Below are 22,324 nucleotides of genomic sequence, written 5' to 3'. Positions count from 1 at the left end.
GTCTAGATCAACCCAATCCTTGGACTTTTTATGACCCTTTCCTTTAAGTTTTATTTTTAGGTGTTTTCCAAAGCCTGAAGTTGGTTCAATTTGCACTGGTCTTGACTCAAAAATGAAAACACTTCAAACACTCTTTATCCCTAAGGTCAAATGGTCAGTTGCAATAAGTTCAGCCCACATCTTGATATTTCTTCGACTTTGGTACTACATACCTTATGAATCCCGTCATGGCAGGTAAGGATGTGATATACTAAGTCTTGCACGAGCATAACAAATAGATGATCCCTATGATGGGGGAATCATCACTTTCATCAAGCCACAAGTGAATTTTCAAAAAGCTATGTTTCTACTCAAGGAAATATGTATGGTGAGTATTGGGAGCAAAACCATCTATGCTCTTGCACTGAATTGTATCACAAATATCATCAATCAATAGAATGGGTGGGCTACTACTTAAAGGTGTTTAGTAATGTTCGATATTTTTGGACATAAGTTCATTCTGCAGTGACTCACTTAAGAGCCTTGTAACTTGTGGTGGGGCCCATTTGTCCTTTCGGCAAGTTACACTGTACGAAAAGCTATACCCAAGGCTATAGCTTTTGCTCTCACCTGATTTCTATAGCGACTCGAAGGATTTACCGCACGAGGTCATTCCCAAGAGTGATCAATCCCTTGGTAGGCCTCTCTTAAAAAGATAAAACTTGAGTGTTACTAACACTTTTCTCTTGCACCTAGGACCACGAGAGCCAAGGGAGAGGATAGTGTGTGTTAGAAGTAGGACCGCTTGACAAACTCTTTTGCACAAGTGTGCCAAACACAAAATGCACTTGTTCTTTTTAACCCATCATCGCAATGTGATTTAACTATTTAGAGATGTTGCTCCAACAATCATGGTGTGCTTTTTAACTTCAAAGGCAAAATGCTTGAGTAAACTAGAATTTGAAATCATGGTCAACTTAATTTGAAACACGTATGCATGAAGTAAATCGTTTGCAAAATAAGACAAATTGATTGTTCCTTTTATTTGCACCAAAATGGAAGTGTGGATTGTAAATTTTTCGTTTGATGCAAGAAATAAATTTTGCTTTGTTCAATTTTAGAACACCAAAACAAGATTGATCCTAACTTGCAAGAAATGAAGTTTGTGTTATTCAATTTTAGAGCACCAAAACAAGATTGATCCTAACTTGCATGAAATGAAGTTTGTGCTGTTCAATTTTAGAGCACCAAAACAAGATTGATCCTAACTTGCAAGAAATGAAGTTTGTGTTGTTCAATTTTAGAGCACTAAATGAAAATTTTTAAATTTAAGCAACAAAAGGAGTTAGTTTTAAAAACCTGCACAAGAAATGAACAGTTTGGAAAATCCGAACCTGTGGTGGGCTTCTACAAGCCTAAGAAAAATCACTTTTTCGGTTACATCGTCTTTTTTACAACGTTCTATTACAATAGCGCTACTCTGTGTGCAAATAGAAGTGCTATTTAACACAAACATGCTAAAACGAAGACAAAAGTGCTGAAAGCAAAATTTTAATAGCAAAAACAAAAGTGCTAAAACATGTACAAATGCGCTACTTAAACACAAAAGTGCTAAAAGATAGGCAATAGCGTTAAATTTGAGACAATAGCGCTATTGTAAATACAATAGCGCTAGAATATCAAATTGCAATAGCGCTAAAACACAATCAAAAGCACTAGAGCGCGACCTGTGTGTCAAGCTAAACATTCAAACAAGTTAGTTTTGTTAAAAAAAATTGTTTTTGGGTGTTTGGATTCACGTCGGGTTCACCAAATGATGCAATGCAAAATGGGGGAAGGTTAGACTAGAACCTGTGGTGGAATAACACACAAAACCAAGAAACGGTTAGTGTTAACCAACCAAAAACTAATCTAAGCAGGCATATCAAAAGAGAAACCAAAAACATGAAGAAATATCTAACTAGGAAAGTAAATATAATGAGACATCTCCAAATGCCTCCTAACATGCTCTTAGCTCCTTCTCCTTTGTTCCTCTCCTCTCCAAGTTCCAAACTAGTGCAGCTCTCAGCAGCTTTTTGTGCTATGGATGCTTATGGAGGTTCAAGATTGAAATGTTTACTCTACAATGCTATGCAAATGTGAATGAAAGCTAATATTAGATGCTATGATGCTAAAATGATTTATTTAAGGCCAAAATAACAAGATATTAGTGATTTATGCTAAAATGCTCTCTAGAATTTACTATAACTTAGATGCACACAAGTTTTCATGATCTGGATTATGAAGAAATGGGCTCTATTTATAGGAAAAATGGAGCAATGGATGGTTGAGATTGAGTAATTTCAACAAGGATCAGGATGAATGATATTCAATCCATGTGAGGGCTTTCAACCCAATCCCAAGATGACAAGTGTGTCAATGTGAGATAGGTTGAGAGGAGAGGGAATAAGCATTAAATGCTTGACATGACCTGAGAGTTAACTTAGGAGTTAAGGTCAAGGTTAGGTTGAATGAATAAATTATTTATTCAAAGAATAAAGCTTTTATCCAATGGATAAACTCTTGTGAAAAGGCAAAAGGGATAACCATGGTCAAAGCAATAAATGCTTGAGGAGACACATGAGTGCAAGTTGATTTAACCATAAATGGGTATGTAAGAGCTATTAATGGTCATTTAAGAGCCATTAGTGGTTTTGAAAGACTTTAGAGGTTAGATTGTTGAACACACAAAGCATTAAATGCTTTTCAAAGACTTTGAAGTCTTTGAGAAGTGACTCCAAGTTGCTTAGGAATGTGACAAAAATTAGGGGATGGATTAGGTTAATTGATTAGGATTAGATATGTTCTAGAAGAATTTAGAAGAGGGTTTAGGAGTGCAAGTGGATTTGGTGGGTGAGGGAAAATAGGGTTTTAATTAAAATAAAATTAATTTATTTCAATTAATAGGTGCAAGTTGCATTTGTAGGAAAATGCAAGTGGGGATATAAATGATTTAAATAAATGTTTTATTTAATTTATTTAAAAGAGGAAAAGGGGGATTTAATTAAATAAATAGAATTTATTCATTTAATTGATTGTGAATTTGGTATAATTAATTAATTAAAATAAATTGAACAATTTATTTAATTAATAGGACAATGTTTGAAGATGAATTAATTAAATATTCATTTAATTAAACTGGATAGATTTATGTGACTACAATAACCATTGTAACATTTTTATAAAATATCTCTTTTGTCCTGCCCTTATAGATTTTAAAGAAGATTATAGAAATAAGTCAATAGAATTAACATTAAAAATTTTGATTTCTATTGGTGATGGATTAAATATTTTCCCACACTTGGTGGACCCTTAAGATAGAAGGTATGTATGGGAAGAGAGAGACATGATTCAATTTAACATATCCATGAAATTTTCTTTCAAATAAAAAATAAAACTGAAATAACTATAAGGAATTAAGGGCACTGAGGCATCAACAATCTCTTGTAAAATCATATAAATGTGTTTCAAAGTGTGGGTTGAGGAATTTTAAATCATTTCAATAGGAAAAAAATTTGTAACCACCATTTGAACCTCCCTTATTATGTTGTTTAGAGATTTCAACAAAATGATTTTGCAGATTTGACAGCCACCACTTATGCATGGAGGTTGTGGGTTTCACAATAAAAGGCTGACAAAATTCATTCTCTTCTAATCATCCTTTTTGGGCACAAGTTTTAAGATAAAAATGTGAATTTTATTTTATGGAGAGTGTCACATGAGTGAGGAAAGAACACATGACTAAAATTTGGAGAAAGGCATTCATTTTGGTACATTAGTTATTATTGTTTACTCAACAATAAAATGCAACAATTTCACAAGGTAAAAGGTAGAAATAATTCATTTGTTATCTTTTTAGTTTAAGAAAGGTCTTGTGTTCCAAGTTTTTTTTAAGATGACATTTAAGTTCTATATTGGAATTTTAATATTCAAACACTTTGGAGTAATAAGGGTTTATTTTTCTTGAGATGTAAAGTACATAAAGCTAATGTGATTTATTTTTCGAGTTACAAATATTTATTTTGATAACATTAAATTATCAAACATTTGTGCTTTTGGGGTCATCCATGGTACATGTGATAAAATATTTGAATTTTTGATTGTCATATAGGGTGGGTAAGGTCTAAGCACAAACTAATTAGAGGTTGGAGGAAATAGAGGCAAGATGATAACTATTATCCCAAGATATCTTCTTTCTTAGGAGTGATTTATTGGATGAGAAGCACTTTTCCATTGTTTTCCTTGAAGAAAAGATGGGTGATTGGAATGATGTGTGTCCCTTCAAGGAGCAAGGGGGGATAGGTTTTCTTGTGAGTGCACTTGGTGTATTCACATTTGGTTAGTGTTTTATATATAAAATGAGTTATTATTTCTATAGAACTAGATGAGGCATTAGATACAATTGAAGAAGATGTAGAGTTTAAAAGGAAAGGTGTCTCATTTGAAAGGAGGTTGGTGATACTTTATATGTTCTATCATGTTGTGTAGAATTTTGTTAGTTTGTGGAAAGTTTTATTAACAAACCTATTGGGTTGTTGTTAGTTTTTAGTTATTTTAATCCACAAACTTCATGAGTTATTGGTCTCTATATAGTTGAATCCATAAAGTGGATATGGATAGTTGAGAATTTGGTTGGACAATCAAAAAAATTATTAGATAAGAGATTTTTGGGCTAATGTTAATGCTAAGTTAGTAAATCAAGTAATTTCTCTAGATATGAGGATTTTGTGTTAATTTTTATGCAAATTTTTCTAGATATAGAAGTTTAGGTTAATGTTGAGATAGTTTTTTTTTTTTTTTTTTTTTCATAATTTAAATCGTAAGGTGGGGTTGTTAGTAAATTAAGGTTTATGTTTAATAAATTAATTATTATGTAAGTTAGATAGGAAGTTCATTTCCATTTCTTAGTTTTGTATAAGAAATATTAAGATTTTATAAAGCTATTTGAGGAGAGAGAGAGAGAGAGAGAGAGAGAGAGAGAGAGAGAGAGAGAGAGAGAGAGAGAGAGAGAGAGAGAGAGAGAGAGAGAGAGAGAGAGAGAGAGAGAGAGAGAGAGAGAGAGAGAGAGTTAAAGATAGATTGCATGAAGTCAAAAGATAGAATTAAAATGAGATAATAGGAGGGAAATAAAGAGTTGTCAAGTTATATTGGAATATTTCGAGTCATTTGCACTAACCAAGTAGGTGGTAGGTGGTAAAAAATTTAGAACCAAAATTCAAATGTTCAGATGTCATGAGACAATAGCTTGTTGTGAAAACATCCTTGTGGTGCACTAGTGTCTAGACAAATCATGCTTAAAAAGGACAAGTGGCAAGTACACACATAGTCAATACAAAACTAATGCTAAAAGCTAGTTATTGAAATGGTGTCCTTGAAAAACCAAGAGGGAAAAGGCTTATACAAGGGCTGAAATGAACCTACACAAATGCTAGGGGAACAAACACTAAAGTGGTTACAAAATTGTACATAAAATTACAAAGGGGTATGCTTAAACTCTATAATTAGTTTATATTCATCTTGGCTTGTTCCTTTTCTTCCTTAGTTTGCACATTGGAGTATGCTCGAGGATTTCTTGCTTGAGATGGTGGTCACATATATTGATGGAGTAAGAGAGAATGCTTGATAGTCATGTGGTATCATGTATGTCTATGATGATGTATTTCATTGACTAATGATTACACAGTTTATAAAATAAGTAAGAGAATGTTGGGATAAGGTGTTGTACACCTTGCATTTTTTTTTAATGTTTTTTATTATTACGTAATTGGTACACCTAGAGGGACCTAGACGATTATTCATTATTGGGAGTTAACATTCATCAGTCCACTTTATGTGTTGTATGTAACATTCATAAATATGTTTAATGTGAGTCACACATTGAGATGTATTTAATTCAATATTTGGAAAATATTAATAAATTGAAAACTTATTATCAAATATTAAATATTGGGTCAGTAGTTTTATCAACTCATAGTTTTGAGTGACATGGTTTTACTTAAAAAATTCATTATATTTGTGTGAGCTTGATTCTATATAATTAATCATATGTTTAGTGGTTAATATTGACCTTGGGTGAGTTGTCTATCATTAATGGATTTTATAGAATCACTATTTAAGGAGTTCATATGTGAAGCAATGCACAAGATGTGTGGATTTACTTTTGGACACATGACGGATGCATGAAAGAGGCTTGATGTTTCAAAAGTATTCATTACAACACTCTAAGTGCATGTATTTTTTATTTTCTAAATAATATATGGAGTATGGATGATGTTGGCGTTGGGAATTTCTCTCATGATGGTTTCCCTAGGGTATATCTTGTGTTATATTGTGTTTGGTCTATTTGATATTAGCATAGTGATTATTATATAAGATTATATGCATGCTTTTCTCTCATGTGTTGTTTAGGAAATGGATTAAATTAATTGGGTATTGTTTTATTATTTCTTAATATGATCTATCTAAATGTGTTCTATATGGATATAATGAAGAAAATACTTCCTAAATTTTCTTTCATTGTTTCATTTATGTGGATCTTTTGTAGTAGTAGTGAAAATGTCTGAATAAACTTGTTATTTTTGTTACCACTATGACATACTTTTAGGCTTACTTGGGATTGCATCCCACTGATTCTTCTTTCCTATTAGTGGGTTGGGGCATTAGCCTAGTATTTTTGTTTTGGAAAATTTGGTTGCAAAGGAATCATCAAACTTTCAAAAGGCATCAACATATAATTTAATATGTTTAGCAAAAAATTTAAAATTTAGACAGAGACTATTGAAGCTAAGTACACTATGGATCATGACCTTGCTTCCTCTTATGTACTAATTATCAGGCATTTAACATGAGTAACTTGACTAGTTCTACTTCTCTTGGCTTTGATATCAAATCTTCACATAGGGATAATAGAGTTAAAAAATGGTCACCTCCCTTCAAATGTGTTCAAAATTAATATTGATGGTTCTTCTTGGGATAATCTAGGTGTAGGTAGGACTAATGATCTTGAATGTGGTTCTAATGGCTCAATTAACTTCTTTTAATGTATCACTATAGGATTTCATATTAAAATTCATATACATAAATGAAATATATACATATGAAATTCTATACATATGAAATTCTATACAAAAATTGATAACATAATTGAGAATGGGAAGGCCGACACTAACAGTGGCTCAAATATTAGGGAATTTTGGTTAGACACCAATATGGAATATAGTACCCAAATAGGTTCAAGGCTCTCAAAAGGATCCATAGTTTCCAAAAGGGTCCATGGCACCCAACAAGGGGCTATGATTCCCAATTTTGACATAGTCCAACCAAAATTGGGTTTTCAAAAGGGATTCTGGAGTGTTAGGACTTGTGATGCCAAATCAAGTCCTAGTTTTAGTAGTTAACAACATTGGGATATGATAGGGCACAAATAAATTTGGAAATGACATAGGATAAAGCACACTAAAAGAAAGGGCTTAAAATGAATTTGAAATTTTAAAGGAGTTACAATCTATGACAATACATTGAGCAATCATGACATCATTCTTCTCATTGTGAAAATATAATGTTATAACAATTTTAAGTCAAATTATGCTAGTTGTAAAAAAGAGGTTTCAATGAATACTTCAATATCAATAAGAAAATATTTATTAAAAAAATCATAACCAAATGTCAACATCATATGCATGGTTTTGACAAAAAAAAATTAAAACACTTTAATTTAATACTTTCTTTTGAAAAGAAATGCCAATTTTGACCTTCAATTAAAAAAACCACTTTTTTATATCATATCTAAAATCCAAATTTTATCATCTAGGTATTAAAATAGATTATGAATTTAAAAATTTTAATATTTAATATTTTATGCCATACTAATATTTGTAGTGTAAGTACTTCAATTTTTTATCTGAACTATGACAAACTTTAATCTGAAAAAGAAAAAAAATCTACATTCAGCTAAAAAGGTTCTCATTATCTTTCATTTAAATATAATAAGGATAATAATAGTTAACCATAAATATCTACTAATATAGATCAACATCCTATGTAATTATAAACTTAAAATACTTTCACCATAGACATACAATCCATGCTAATATATCATAATGAATATAATTTAAAATTTTCATTGTGCAAATCAACTAATATCAATGTCTAGAAAAGGTATAACAATTTTGAAACAAATTAGAAGAAGAAGGTGGGCCTTACAATTCTTGGCCTATTTTTTATGGATTAACATCATATATTTCACATTAATTAATGAAGCATTGCTATACAAAATTAGGTTCATCCATCAATCCATCACCTCTCCATACACACATTCCTATGTATTTCACCTTATACCTTACTTGTTTCTACATATACCTATTCTTCAAACATTTTTTAGACATATTATTTTACCCATTTATATTCATTCATTTTTCACCTCAATATTATAATATTTATATCTTAAATCAATCCTATGGCATGCAAGACCTATCCTACACCATGTAAAATTTATCCAAGTTTGAAGAAATTTAAAATCAAATTTGTGACAAATCTCACCTATTTCGCTTGTCACTATGGACCACTTTGTTACATGTTTTCATAATTACTTGTATATTTTTCTTTTTCAAGATAACAATGTGCATTCATTAGTGTCTATTATCAAGAAAGAAGTTTCATGCATTTCAAAGAAGTCCAAGATTATTTTTTATTAGGGGTAGAATAGTTTTTGAAGGGACCCTAAACCTTGTACAAATGGATTTTGTCAGGATCCGAATCCCACTTACAAAATGCAGCAATAAGATAATACATAGAAAACTAGCAACCAACATGGAGTTAAACAAAAGAATCTAAGCATCAAAAACTCAATTGTAACAACACTATGTCAAAGCCTTCAAATGATACCACTCAAAAAGTCATAAGCAATGGGCTTTCTAAGGCCCCCATAACCTTAACAATGGGTTTAAAAGGGGCTCCAATAACCTTTGAATAATAGAAAGACAAACTTTCATTGCATTCCTCAATCTCCACCTCAATATGAGAGAAACAAAAACAAATCGAAACAAGAGCAGTAACAACCCCTTTATAGCCATACAACAATCCATCATTGTCCTCAAACTCCACCTCAATATGAGCTATAGGAACAAAGCTTGAGACCATCCTTAAACACCACCTCAATGGGAAAATAAGAGTGAAATCGCCACAATGGGCAACATAAATCCCCTTACAATAACTCAACAATCAAATATTAACACATCCCACCAACATATCCTCCACCTCAATAGAAGAATCAAAAATAGAACCTAAGAAAAGGGAAAATAAAACCCACTTACAAGAAGTCCATATCCTAGAAGAAAGAGTGCTCATGATGTATAACAACCAACAAACTAGAACAACTCCCATGAAAGCCATTAGCCTAAAAACATAACCTTGGAAAGCCAAACAAAATCAACTCCACAATAGTCCCAAAAGAAAAAATCATTCCATATTGAAACCGAAAAATCCTTCCAATAATGTCTCCAATAGCAACTCTGAGCAAGGAAGAAAAGCGGGAACCAAGCCTAACCAAAACCACCAATAGAGCATAAAAACTAAGGGTCCAAAGCACATACCAAGAGAGGCCCAAATAAGCCCTTCCATAGCATAGCTGCACCAACTACAGAAAGAAAAGAAAAAAAAAACAAAAACAAAACAAAACAAACAGAACACAAAATGCCTCCAAAACAGAAACACGACCATGTCCATACCAAGCAGATCGAGAGAAATAAAAACCTCCTTACCAAAGTCCCTAAAGGAGAAAAAAAAATGAGAACAAGAGGGGTTAAAAATGAATGAGAATAAGAGTGTTCTATTATGTCTCTTCAAGCATTACCATTTGCTGGTCTGTTGTATTTGTTTATTAATTTGTAAAGTAGATCTGATATTCCTGTATTTTAATTTAATGTATTCTTGTATTTTAAATTAATGTATTCTTTCTTAGTAGCTGTTATTCCTTACATTTCTACTTTGTTTCAATTAAAAAAAAGGAAGAGGGGATAAAACACCTCAACCACAACCCTGAACCAACTATCCACTAAAGCTGTCAGAAAGTCCAAGCCAAGAGCCTCCGAAAGCCACAGAAACCAACAGGCCAATGGGGATCACAAACAGAGGAAAGCGCAAGAGCCCCCTCAACCAGATCAATGAGCCCAGCTCCCAAAGAGCACAAGACAAAACAATTGCCAGACAACCACAGTAGGGAAGCATGGGACTGTCCAGCCAAAACACCAACAACAACAAAGAAGGCCACCTCAACAATAGTAGCGGTTTCCTCAACCAAGAGCAAAACCCAAATCAGGCCACCACACCCGCTTCAAGCACAATCGGACTTCTAAAGGCAGAAACCATCAGAATAAACCCCAACTCTACTAAGGAGTGAAGGGACCCCGAGAAGCCACAAGACACCAAATGGAAATCAAATAGACTCTCCTCTACCCAAAACAGAGCTAGCCTCCATAAAGCACTCAACTCCCCACGAAACATCAATGCAAGTCCAATCCAGGGGAGAGAAAGACTCACTTCAACACACTACGCCATCACAAAAAACGACAACCCCAACACTGCACAAAATGCTAGGAAGAAAGACAACCTCAAGGAGAGCTTGCAAAGAAGGCCCAAGAAAGGGCACTCTAAAGGTGAAGCCCTAATCTAGGTTTGACCCAACAACCGCTACTACAAACCATGGTCGGCCAAAATCACTCAGGACTGCACCAAAAAGGAAAAAGCTGTAGAAATATCTTCAATTTGCAAGCGGAAAATCTCCCAATCGTCTACACCACCCTCTTCCGTATCCTCAATTTCATCAGAAACCCTACTCCTATCTCCACTCACTCCGTTCTCGCCTCACTCCATAAAATATAATTCTGTGTTGTTCCGTTCTTCAGAAGTCCAAGATTGTTATCTTTAATTATTTCCATAATTGTAAAGTCGGCTATATCAAATTGGTCGATCTATGAAAACTTTGTTAGGATGAAGAAACGAATTTAAACAGCAGAATTATAAACACACAACACAGACAAATGAGACACACATATTTATCGTGGTTCGGCAATTGCCTACATCCACACTTGAAGCAGGGGAATCAATAGATTAATAATCAATCTGGTTTACACACATACACAGCTGCAAGCAGTTCCAAAATTAACCTCTACAAATGAAATACAATCAGCTCTTAAAGAACTTGCAAGGAGAAGTTGAATAGCCAAAAGTTTTGGCAGCAAGAGGAAGGATTCCGTTGGACTTCACTTCGAACAATCTCCCACTGAAGGCCAACGAACTGCTGCAACAAGTAGATTCCCCTACTCAGTCCCACTATCAGTTATTGGAAAGGCCGAGAGAAGCTCGGCAAAAATCGAACTTCTCCCACTTAACCACTTTAGTGAGCACATCAGCTGGATTCATGTTGGTATGAATTTTATCTACATGAAACTTGCCTTCCTCGACCATATGGCAAACATAATGACTGTGAACATCAACATGTTTTGATCGTGGCTAAGATGTCTGATTTTTTAGTCATGAAAATAGCACTGCTGTTATCACAAAACAAAGCAAAATCTGATTGCTTCAACCCCAACTCGCTGAACAAGAGTTGCAACCATAACATCTTTTTTGCTCCTTCAGAAAGAGCTATGTATTCAGCCTCCGCAGTCAATTGAGCAACTGTATGTTGCAATTTTGAAGCCCAACTAATCGCTGCTCTAATACCAATTGTTAGTTTTAAAACGAGCAGAGAAAACACATAACAATGAACAGAAAACAGATAAACATATCAAATATGAAATGAAGAGTTTTTTGGGGAAGGCAAACAGCCATGTGACTGTTGGGCTTCATATACCCAATGGACTTGACCATTATAATCTATCTAAACACCATAAATCCTTGGCAATCAGTAAAACACACAGTTCAAAGTGAATCAATTATAATCTAAATGAAGAAAAATAAAATAAAGACAAAATTGTTCAATAATAAATAAAACATTTTATTCATTCAAACTGATTATAGAGACTTCTTAATCACATTGATTGAATGATCATTACAAATTATCTCAATAAATAGGTGTCTTAGATGAATTCTAGATTGAATGATCATTACAAATTATCTCAATAAATAGGTGTCTTAGATGAATTCTAGAAAATGCAATTTCATGCAAAATCTATATTTAGAACACCTAGTTCTAACTCATGTAAAAAGCTCTAGAAAACTAGAGTATCTCATGCAATGTGGGGAAATTATGGTGGCAACATTCTCCCCTTTAATTTTGACCACTAAATGCTTCAACACAAAAAAAATTGTTTCAATATTAGTGGGATTTCCTCTTTCTGACTTTAGAAGGAATCTCTCCTACTACGATGCATTATGCAATGATCTCTAGTCTTCACTGTGACTCCGGATCCATGCTTTCTCTGCTCCTATAGAGCGCTTCAAATTAATTTTTTTGACAAAATACTGTGGTAAAAACTATGGCCTTTCACCTTCTTCACTAGTGACTTCAACCTTGACAAATTATGCCAGATCTTCTCTTTGACATTGATCTCCTCTTTTGAGCGCCGGCTTCACCTTGTTTAAGTGGTGGCTTTTGCATTGACAGTAAGCTTGACTCCATTCGATTTGAAATACTTACCCTTTCAACTTGGGCATCTTTCCATACTCAAAAATTATCACAAAATGGCTTGTGATCTTCTTTAATCTCCTCTGGTGGCTTCCCGTGGTCACCTCCATTTGGATTGCAAATTCTGAGCTGTGAGTATTTCACTTGGCCTGGCTTCTTAGTTATGGCATCTTACAAATCTTACTTTTCACAATATTTGGGGGCAGCACCAATCTTCATTGTTTGCTTGGATGATCCACGTCTTTAGTTAACAGCTACAGCCTTCTGTTAATAAATAGCAACTTTTTTCCTAAAAAAGTGATTCCTCCTTTATTGGCGACATTCATACCTTGCAACTGCAACTTTAAATTTTGTAATTACTCTGCAATTACATTTCAGCTGGTTTATTTGGGAGCTTCACAAATTAAATTGATTTTGTATAGACTTCCCCTCCGTTTCTTGAACAACAGAATCGCATTTCCTTGATTGGGAAGACACCTTAAAATCGGCAGTCTTTCCTTCCTGGCTGCGTTCAAAACAAACACCAAAGCAGCAGCTCACTTCTTTAAAAATTGTTATTTTAACAGGCTGCGATTTCTTTGTCTTTAAACTCCCAATCATCTTCCATATAATTCTTATATGATGTCCTCTTACTCAGCCTTTTCAATGGTCCACAGGTTAATTTTTTCCCTGCTGATACACCATTCTGCAGACTTTTCCACATTCTTACAAACTCTTTTTTAACCTCAAAACTTTGGATTTTCTCCTTTTCACCAATTTAACCCAACAAATGATGGACTCACCTCTGATATCAATTGAAGTAAAATAAACACAGAATTGTTCAACAACAGATAAATCATTTAATTAATTCAAACTGATTGTAAAGACTTTTTGATCACATGTTAAGATCAATATCGAATGATCAAAAATAAAAAATCATTACAAATTACCTCAATAAATAGAGGTCTTGAATGAATTCTAGAAAATCATGAAACTCTCCCTACTTATCTATATGTAGAATAGCCAATTCTAATTCATGTCAAAAGCTCTAGAAAACTAGAGTATCTCATACAATGTGAGGAAATCACATGCGAACAAATGTTACAAAACATTATTATGTACAAATTGATCTATAAATAAATTACAAATCTATTTAAAATATTAAATAAATTAGCATTTATCTTTCTCCATCTAATAACTCAGAAGTAAATAACATCAAAATTATCATTATTCATTATTCCTAGAGGCAAATAACCTGAATCCTCGCATATGCTTTCCCAAATTAACCTTTATTGTTCAGTTATAATTTCCTACTTTTATTGATTTATTGTGACATTTTCTTTCGAATTGCTTTATTGACTTTCATCACAAATAATGTCGAGAGGGTTACCACCTTAAAAAATAAAAATAAAAGCAAGTCAATTCTCAAATAAATGATCGCCAAATCAACAAGAAAAGAATTATCAATTTAAAAAAATAAAAAATTACAAGAAATTTAGATTGCATATATTCCTCTAAAGACGATAAATTTGGTAATTGCTAATAATGATGTTATAAATGATTATGAGCCTTTCAATTACTGTAGTACTCGCCCTTCTTGTTGATGGCCGCATTTGATTGCTGGCTACTATCAATGACTTTGTTATCATGAATCCTTCTTGTGTTTAGGTTTCGTAATTATTGCTACTGTACTATACTTCCCTTTTTTCAATTGCTTTTTTATTATATTATATTATATTTAATTAAATTAAAACATTTATTATTTAACAGCCCATCAATTTTTATATAAAATGATATAATTGAAAATACAGCATTTAAACACTATAAAAACTGTTCAGCTGAGCTTAAATCTAAGCACATATCTACGTGGGCCTAATCAGCCATATCACAGTGAAAAACTGAATCTACGCTATTCAACCATTTGTACATTAAAAGAAAAATTATCTCCAAGATGTCTAATTTAATGGATATACAGTAAGAAGAGCATTTGGAACGAGGATCTCAAATAGCAAAAGTAATACACTTATATTGAAAGCCTTTTGAAATGTTTCTGTTTATATCTTCTTCACAGGCATTGTGGGTGACAATAATGGACAAAAAATACAGAGCTAACCATTTCACAGGGTGTATTCTCCTCAGCTTTCCATCCCATCTGTGACGACTAGCTTAGAATTTTTGTTATTTATATTGGGATACTGAAGGATCTGCCATCAATATACCTTTTTCTTCAATTCTATGCCTATATTAAAGCACTGCAATGCATATTCTGTATGTAACTTTGAGGGAATATATGTTTTTATCATGTGGTAGTGGAAGGATTTGATTCGCCTGGACTGCTCCCAGCCATACCATCCGCATAATGGGTATTCTTGTGAAGGTTCACAAGAATCGACCACAAGACATTAACATCTTCATCATTGCAGGATTTGACGTCCTCATACAAAATATGAAGCCCATTGCCTGCACACACACAAAAAAACAAAAACAAATACTGTTTGTGAACTTAAAACTGAAGAAGAGTTGAAGAAGGTTAAGATAAGAAATTGGTTTACTTTTTTTGTGGGCTGTGAAGAATCGCTTAGAGAAGTTCCTCCATATCCTTCTGATAGGATTCAGCACCCTTTTCTCAAGCATTAAGCCTCCCATTACTATCTTCCATCCTACAAAGAATGATGACCAGAACATAAATAAATCAAAAAAACCTGCATTAGAGTGCCTTCTAAGGCATTCTATTTGGTTGGTGGGCTGTTCCATCCAATCGTCAAGAAGCTAAGATTTTCAAGCTGTCATTCAGAAGAAAGTAATCTGTCCGAAGTATGATTGATTGGTAGAGGAGATGAATCAGGGCACTGCTCAGATTTCGATATCTGGCCCTCTTTATTATTGATTACGAACTCAAGCCTGAGAAGCAACACTGACAGAAGTGACATTGCTGTATATTCAATTAATATGTGTACTTTTGTGTCACTGTAGTTTCCTTACCCTTGCTGTCTTTTTTGTTTTTCATGTGTTGCATACATTTTATATATATTTTATTTGATGGATTATGGTCGTGAGTCCGGATTGACCTTGACTCGTGGACACCAACGAATGTGAAATGAATTCTTACAGAATGAATGATGGATTTGATGGCTTTACTGTTTTTATTGGCAATGAATCCAACTTATATTATTTGGTTGTCTTTACGGTTTTTTTCAACAGGTACTACGTAAATGTCTGATGGTGATCCATGCTCTCATATATAACCTCAATTATTTTCACATAGCCTGTTGTTTCATTCTGCAGTTGTTGGCTGTGTAAGTAAAGTTTGTTGGTTCAACCTTGTTAAGGTGTGAACGTTATTTTCTTACAGACGATTATATTTTAAATCAAATCTGTGATAACGTTAGAAATTGCCAAATATATTAAATTCTAGAAGTATTCATAAGAAACTAATCGCAGCTGCACTGTTCATGATGTTGATACACAGCCTAACTAGGCTTGATGAGGAATAAAGATGAGGTCTGACGCCTGCAATACCGCGTCAATACACAATCTATGGTGATGTAGATCTATTGGTAAAGTAGTTTTTGGATTCAATTGTGTATAATAGTTTTGTATCAACGTTTTGGATCACACTCTGTGATCCATCATAAAGATAATGAGATCCAAAGGAATCAAATAATTTATTTAAGTATATTTAAGATATTAATCAATCTAATTTATTGTAAATAAAAAAGAATTTTAAAAAAATGTGTAATTAGAATAGAATTTTATGTATTTGTCTTCATATTAAATGATTTAAGTTTATGTAATTTTGCAACTCTTTTTTTCAAACATTTAAAATATAAATGCTATATTATGTTTTAAATAAAATGCACATAACTTCTAATCCCAATTCTAATGGGAAAAAGATGTCATATAACTTCTCATCTTAACCCAAATAGAAAGAAGATGTCACATACAACTTCTAATCATGAATTTAATATGTTGTCTCAATAGCCCTGGTTTTTTAAATGATGTTTTATAAACATTTTGTACATAAAAAGAGTGCCAAAAATTTGGATATTTCAATATGTTCCGACATCATAAACCATGGTAGGCAACCTCAATTTTCCTAGATTGAATCTTGAAATATTTACTCAGCTTGATATTTATTTATTGAGTTAAAAGATGGATATTAATGGATGGTTAGTAGTGATTTAGGTTAAGAATCGTCTTGTAAACTAGAATCCAATGGGTTTTTAACACCAAGGCATTTGAGACCTTTCTTCTTCTTAGTAGATCTATAAATGGATGAAATATACAAGCTTTCAAAACAATTTGTTAACTTTGACTGACTTCTTCAATGTGTAAGTATAAAACTTGTTTATTATAAAATTAATATTCCACTTGTTTGAATAATAAAAATAATATTTTTAATGTAGAAATATTAACATTCCCATGTGGAAATAGGGGAGAGGACCCAGTTTTCCTAGATTGAATCTTGAAATATTAATTTAGCGTGATATTTACTTATGGAGTTAAAAGATGGATATTAATGGATGGTTAGTAGTGATTTAGGTTGAGAATCCTCTTGTAAACTGGAATCCATTTTTTTTTTAACACCAAGGCACTTGAGACCTTTCTTCTTCTTGGTAGATCTATAAATGGACAAAATATACAAGCTTTCAAAACAATTCGGTAACTTTGACTGACTTCTTCAATGTGTAAGTATAAAACTTGTTTATTATAAAATTAATGTTCCACTTGTTTGAATAATAAAGATAATATTTCTATGTGGAAATAGCAGAGAGGACCAGTAGATGAGCATGTTCCAATTGTTTTGATAATAGTTGTTGATTTAATACCCATACTTGTTGACTTAATGTCCAATTTTTTGACAACATTGCACCAATAGTTGTGACTTTCATACCCATAATTGAATGAAATGTACCCTTAATTGTGAAAACTAAATAATCATGTGATGCTACATTAGTTGCACAAGTATGGGGGCCTCTTTTACATGATTATTGGTCTCACCTTTTTCTTGGCCCTTTTTGGACACCTTAACAAAAACCATGTTGATGTGGCATCATATTTGATGATGTGCCCTTGAAACCTTTGTTATAAGAAGGGGACTTGCCAAGTAAGATGTTGTAAAAAATTGGGAGTGATTTGGAATTTCTACGTAGGATTTTGAGGAGTGTGAAGTTAGGGTGCTCAACTATAGGGTCCTCTCCCCTATTAACTTAGTGAATGGAAAACTAAAATCCCCTACTAGAAAATTAAGTTGCATAAATGGATCACCTTTTATTAGAAATGTTACCTTGTTATTTTGGTTTTCCTACAAAAAGTAATTCTTTGAAAGGGTTTTGCTATTTTCTCTATAATATTATGGGATAGATCTACCGATTTTGTTGTAAGAACTGACAAAAAAACTTATCTTAATGGTTGAATTCCTATTTTCTTTAGAAACCGCATCGCCATGCATTAGGTTTTTCCTCTTTCTCCAATGTTCTATTTGTATATGTTTGATACATCAAATCAAAATCACAATCGTGTTGATTTTTTAAATTTATTTGATTCATTAATATCATATGAGCATCTCCTTCAAATTTATTTCCTAACCAAACTTTGAATGGCATCTCAATACTTCTTGTACCATGTAATTTTGAATACATTTTTTTTAAATATCCTTTCAAGTCTCTCATCATTAATAAATTTTCTAGTCTTGTATCAAAGGAGCTTGGTAATCCTTAAAATTTAGTTGTTATAGTGTCATAAAATGCATTCGTTAATTATAAGCCTAAATTGACACTTTGCTTAGCACTTGCTTCAATTTTCATTCCCCTGAATAATTTTAAAACCATTTCTAGCCTTGAATTTACCCCTCCCTGCTCCTTCCCCCCCCACCCCCCCACAACTGAAGGAGACATGACATATTCTATTTTAGATCTTAATTATCTTATTTTGTATTTAATCATAATTATCTTATTTTATATTTAATCATCTTCAACAACCAAAATTAAGACAGAAACTAACATCACTGGCCTAGATTCTCACATTTCACTTTCAAATAGCTATTTTTGTTAGACCTGGGCTTCAAGCACATATTTTTTCACCTTTGGCATTATGAAATTTGGTCTCAATTTTCATTTATGTCCATTTTGTATTAATTTGTTTAATCAAAAACAAAACGTGTGACTCAAAAAAGTTAGTACCTTTCCTAATTTGGAGGGACAATCTTTATGATAGTGAAGCTCTATCAAATTCATCACAAAAGTCTATGAATCTGAAAAATAATCTAAAATATCAAGTTGTCAACATTCACGATTAATGCAAAGATTACTGAAGCTTCAAGGATTGTTGAAGGATGATATAGATTAATGAGTAGTTATTGACTTCTACCTATCCTCAAGGGTTTGGTATGAGCTTATTTGAGCTAGTTATTAGTGTAACTTTCACTACATAACATTGTATAATTGTTCTATAATTACATTGCAAATGATCATCTTCTACAATTATGTTTTCTTTCCTGTATTTATTGCTACACATCTAATATGATTGAATCATCAAGATTTCACATATGTTTTCACATATAGTATTAGAGGAATAGCCTATTCTATGATACTATGTAGTTTGAGAGTGTGCATTTCCTATTGGAGCACTTTGTAAATGGATTTGAGCAAAATATAAAAGCATAGAGAAGGTCTATGGAATAGTTTTTATGTGAGATGTTATTGAGTTGTAAATTGAAGTAGAAGAGCGTAGAAGAGGTGATATGGAGGTAACACGGAGGTGATTTCCTAGGTAGATCTATAAATGGACAAATATACAAGCTTTCAAAACAATTCGGTAACTTTGATTGACTTCTTCAATGTGTAAGTATAAAACTTGTTTATTATAAAATTAATGTTCCACTTTTTTGAATAATAAAAATAATATTTCTAATGTGGAAATATTAACACTCTCATGTGGACATAGGGGAGAGGACCCAATTTTGAGCACATTCCAATTGCTATGGTAACAGTTGTTGATTTAATACCCATACTTGTTGACTTAATGTCCAATTTTTTTGACAACATTGCACCAGTAGTTGTGACTTTAATACCCATAATTGAATGAAATGTACCCTCAGTTGTAAAAACAAACTAATAATGTGATGCCACATTAGCTACACCAGTGTGGGGGCCACTTATGCATTTGGTCTCACCTTTTTCTTGGGCCTTTTTGGACACCTTGACAAAATGTACGTTGATGTGGCATCATATTTGATGGTGCCCCTAAAACCTAAGTTATAAGAAGGGGACTTGCCAAGTAAGATGTTGTAAAAAAATTAGGAGTGATTTGAAATTTCCACATAGGATTTTGAGAAGTGCGAAGTTAGGGTGGTCAACTATAGGGTCCTCTCCCCTATTAAATTAGTGAAGTGAGAACTAAAATCCCTTACTAGAAAAAATAAGTTACATAAATGGATCATATTTTATTAGAAATATTACCTTGTTCTTTTGATTTTCCTATAAAAAGTAATAGTTTAACAAGGTTTTGTTATTTTCTTTACAATATTATGGGATATATCTCTTGATTTTGTTGTAAGAACTGACAAAAAAAAAATTATCTTAACGGTTGCATTCCTATTTTCTTTAGAAACCTCAATGACATGCAATAGGTTTTCCCTCTTTCTGCAATGTTCTATTTGTATATGTTTGATACATCAAATCAAAGTCAAAATCATGTTGATTATTTAAATTTATTTGATTCATTCAAATCATGAGCATCCCATTCAAATTTATTTCCCAACCAAACTTTGAATATGCAATTTTTAAAAAATATCCTTTTAAATCTCTTAGCATTAATAAATTTTCTTGTCTTGTACCAAAGGAACTCAAAAATCCTTAAAATTTAATTGCTATAGTGTCACAAATTGTACTCCTTAATTGTGAGCCTAACTTCACACTTTTCTTAGCACTTGCTTTATTTTCCACTCCCCTAAACAATTTTAAAACCATTTCTAGCCTTGAATTTACCATTCCCTACTCCTCCCCCAACCCCCCCCAACTGAATGATATGTGATATATTCAGTTTTAGATCTTAATTATCTTATTTTGTATTTAATCATCATGATCAACAACAAAAATTAAGACGGAATCTAACATCATCGACCTAGATTCTCACATCTCACTTTCAAATAGCTCATTTTCATGGGACTTGGGCTTCAAGCACATATCTTGCCAAAATATTTTGAATTTTAAATATTTTGTCACCTTTTACATTATGGAATTTGGTCTCAATTTTCATTTATGTCTATTTTACATTAAATTTTCTTATTAAAAATCAGACTTGTGAGTCATTAAAGCTAGTAGCTTTCCTCATTTGGAGGGACAATCTTTAAATCTGAAAAATAATCTAAAATATCAAGTTGTCAACATTCACGATTAATGCAAAGATTACTGGAGTTTCAAGGATTGTTGAAGGATGATAGAGATTAATGAGTAGCAATTGACTTGTACCTATCCTTAGGGGTTTGGTATGATCTTATTTGAGCTATTTTTTTAGTGTAACTTTGAGCTATTTTTTTTAGTGTAACTTTCATTACATAGCATTGTATAACTGTTCTTCAATCTTTATGATAGTGAAGCTCTATCAAATTTTCAATCTTTATGATAGTGAAGCCCTATCAAATTCATCAAACAAGTCTGTAAATCTGAAAAATAATCTACAATATCAAGTTGTCAACATTCACGACTAATGCAAAGATTACTGAAGCTTCAAGGATTGTTGAAGGATGATAGAGATTAATGAGTAGCAATTGACTTGTACCTATCCTCGGGGGTTCGGTATGATCTTATTTGAGCTAGTTGTCTAGTGTAACTTTCACTACATAACATTGTATAACTGTTCTACAATCTTTATGGTAGTGAAGCTCTATCAAATTCATCACACAAGTCTGTAAATCTGAAAAATAATCTACAATATCAAGTTGTCAACATTCACGATTAATGCAAAGATTACTGAAGCTTCAAGGATTATTGAAGGATGATAGAGATTAATGATTGACTTGTACCTATCCTCAAGGGTTTGGTATGATCTTATTTGAGCTACTTGTTAGTGTAACTTTCACTACATAACATTGTATATCTGTTCTATAATTACATTGCAAATGATCGTCTTATACAGTTATGTTTTGTTTCCTGTATTTATTGCTACACATCTAATATGATTGAATCATCAAGCTTTCATATATGTTTTCACATATGGTATCAGAGGAAAAACCTGTTCTGTGATACTACGTAGTTTGAGAGTGCATTTCCTATCGGTGCACTTTGTAAATGCGTTTGAGCAAAATATAAAAGCATAGAGGTGGTCTACGGAATAGTTTTTATGTAAGATGCTATTGAGCTACAAATTGAAGTAGAAGAGCCTAGAAGAGATAATATAGAGGTAACACAGAGGTGACTTTCTAGCAACCCCATGGCATGAGCACTGGCAGATCATGGTGAATGGTCGATGGGATCGCTTCAATCATTTCTTGTATATACAATTCCAGATATTATAGCTTTCACTGATTCATTTCGTCATATACATTATATATTTCCATCTATTAGTTTTTGTTGTCGCTTATCAGTCATCCTACACTTGTAATGACGTGAAAGAAGTGGAACATGCTGAGTTGATAACTCTAAGCACATAACGGTGTACGAGATCATTACAAGTTCTAATGTTTTCAGAGATCTTCAGATT

The 22,324-nt window shown here is 32.7% G+C and overlaps 1 long non-coding RNA gene across 1 annotated transcript; it reads right to left on the bottom strand.

The window, feature by feature from the left end:
- Positions 1-14,628: 14,628 nt before the first annotated feature.
- LOC131078607 (uncharacterized) lies at positions 14,629-15,452 on the bottom strand. The gene is made up of 2 exons (XR_009113800.2): positions 15,175-15,452; positions 14,629-15,082 (listed from the first exon to the last, which is right to left on the bottom strand). It is a non-coding gene; the product is annotated as an uncharacterized LOC131078607 (long non-coding RNA).
- Positions 15,453-22,324: the final 6,872 nt, after the last annotated feature.

Source organism: Cryptomeria japonica, chromosome 3 (assembly GCF_030272615.1).
Source record: "Cryptomeria japonica chromosome 3, Sugi_1.0, whole genome shotgun sequence".
Lineage (NCBI taxonomy): Eukaryota > Viridiplantae > Streptophyta > Pinopsida > Cupressales > Cupressaceae > Cryptomeria > Cryptomeria japonica.
This window is presented reverse-complemented; position numbering and strand designations above follow the sequence as displayed.